Source organism: Poecilia latipinna, unplaced genomic scaffold (assembly GCF_001443285.1).
Source record: "Poecilia latipinna isolate Pla-1442-1.1 unplaced genomic scaffold, P_latipinna-1.0 Scaffold224, whole genome shotgun sequence".
NCBI classification, from domain to species: domain Eukaryota; kingdom Metazoa; phylum Chordata; class Actinopteri; order Cyprinodontiformes; family Poeciliidae; genus Poecilia; species Poecilia latipinna.
This window is the reverse complement of record NW_015112840.1, coordinates 7264-10140: the sequence shown is the minus strand read 5'-3', so window position 1 is coordinate 10140 and position 2877 is coordinate 7264.

Sequence of the window (2877 nt, the reverse complement as noted above, 5' to 3'; positions counted from 1 at the left end):
AAAAGCTCCTGCTTGTTCTAAATGGTAGTCAGTTTTTCCTTCTGAATGACTGGTACAATGTAGCCTCACAACGTTTCCCTTCTACCTGAAACCTTCAGCTGTTTGGAGACACACATAGAGAAACAGAACCACAAAACCAGCAAAACTCTTTAGTTTAGCTTAGTCAAAACCAAGCCTGTTCAATTTGCCAGACTTACTTTTGTTTCATTTTTCTTTGCTACATTCATGAAAGTTTTACATGAAGTTTTTTATTTGTTCTCTACACCTCTTTTGCTCAGGTTCCAGACTGATCTAAAGTGGGAAATAACAGAAACTTGTAATGACCCAGAGCCAGACAAACCATCTTCTCCCTCCTGCCGTAGAGGAACTTTTAGGCTGGTTCATCGAAAGGTGACATAAGAAGATCTGGACCCCAGTGAGCCGCTCTGCTTCTTACGCTAAGGTCATTTTCAGGTACTTTAAAATTAACCTGCCAGGTGGTTCAGAAAAGGAGGTGCTTTATCCTTCAATTTTAGGCTTACCAGACAGTTAGTGTCTGATTTTTAATAAAATAATAAACTATTACTAGCAAATATTTTTGAACAATTTACAAATAAACTTCCAGTGTAAATTGAAAAAAATATTTTTCAATGTTTTCTTTTTTGGGTTTTTAAGGGGAAATAATCCTTAATGTAATTCATAATGAGCATAATTACATTCTCGATTCCATGTAATTAGTTTGCTTAATTGTAAATAAATCCTAAATGTGGCAATGATGCAGTTTCATTAAATGTGTGATTAAAACAAGATGGAGAATCCATCATTCAGAAAGATTTTGGATTGAATTTATGGTAAAAAGTTAGTTTGAATAAGACTGTATAAAATATGAATTAATTCAGTTCCAATTACCAGTGCGTCATCATTTCTTATTAAGGGTGTTTTCTCCACAAATGTATGTGAGCTTGGATCGAAGTAAATCTACTAGAAACCTCAAAGCCAAAAGTCAAAGCCACAAGTTTGAGTCTACAGTATATATCCTTTTTCAGTTCTACAGTCGTTTACTTAAAGATGCAATTAATAAAACATACTTATGGACTCTATCTAGTGGGAATTTCTTTACCATGACAAATAACTTCCCAAGAGCTTCCTTCATTTGGTATTTTATAAGAGACTGGCTAAATTTATATTTTGACGTTGATAATAAGATGCGGCGCTTTACTTTGACTTCATATCAAACTTTAAACTTGTGGCATAAATCCACTGAGGCCTAATTTGGCAAATTGTGCAGTAAGAAGATTTCTTTCCTTCAGGCGGCAAGAAGAAATGTGAGTATTTGAATAATGTGAGTTCTCATTTTCGTTTTGGCAAATCCCAAAAACAGTCATTTCAATAATTTAATTGAAAAAGGCTTTTTTTTTTCTTCATTTTTAGACTCAGTTTGTCATGATGGCACATGAAAACTGTTGGAGCTTCTTTATATTTTTAATCACCAATGTTTGCACAAATGCATTCTCACTGGCATACTTCATGTAATGTGCTCCAGTGACATTTAGTTTAGACAAAATCTAGATGTCTGATACAAAAATATGAAAACATCTAAAACATAGCTAATAATAATAAAATGGAAATTCTGGTTTATATTTGTATGTTTACATTTGATGGTGACATAAGATATATGTCTAGGTATTTGTTTTAAATGTACTCTGCGAATATATTACCTTTCTGATTTATTTTTCTACATTTTATGTATTTGAAAAAAACTGTTTAGAGTATCTTACAGTTTTAATGTGTTTAATTTAAGCACAAAGTAAACTATAACCCCTGGTTTATGGACTTAAGCTTTTTACTTTGTTTAGCTATTTTTATATGTATATATTTCAACATTCTAGCATCAATAATCATAATGGGGAAAATATGGAAATACGTTTTGACATTCAGACTGTCAAAAATTTGCATTGCATTGATGACAGATGTCAGTGATTCACCTAATTTTAAAGCAATGCAATAGGAATCCATTCAGAGCCTTTTGTGTAATATTATCTTGGGAGACAAAAACAATTTTTCAAAAAAACAAAAAAAAAAACAACAAATGTTCTATTTGTCTTTATATTTAAAATCTTCATTTCTAACAAGACAAAGCAGCTTCTAATATTCCTTGTAGTCTCCACTTAATAAATATCATCAGGATGATGAGGGGTTTTTTTTTTATCTCAGAGGAAAATTAAGTTGATCGAAGCAGAAAATCTCTTAACCAAATAAATGATGTGAATAACAACTTGACTAATGTGTTTCTGAAAAGAGACTCTCTCTGACATGTTGCTGTGATTGTGGTGCTGATCAGCTATTAAAATGGGTGTGCTCAGCGTCTGTTGGTGAATGCCCTTCTTTGAAGCCTCTGAAACGTAAAATTGTGTATCCCATTTTCTTTCTCCTATTCAAGCAAAGAGAAGACACATCTACCAAATAAGCAAAAAATGCACATTGGTTTACAGATTTTAAGATGTTGAAGCCGGTGAAATGAGAGGGATAATGCATCATAGTAAACAGGCTTTCAGTTTTGGGAAAATTATGAACCTTGTACCACATAAAAACTTTTATTAGGAATATGGAATATACAGAATATGTCTCCTGGAAGCTTGGTCTAAAAATTGTTCAAAAAGAACCCTGATGCACTCCTAGTCACAATTCATTGTTCAGTATTACTGTCTACAACACTTATTTTAATTCATCTAGTTGCATGAAATATAAAAAAATAGAAATGGATCATGAACCTTTTTAATTTGTTTTCTTCAGTTTATTGAGATAAATCTGTCTAAATCAAATTTAAATTATCTTCTCATTAAAGGACTCCTACTTTTTATCAGTGGAAAAAAGACAAACTGGAGGACTTGGTTTAGG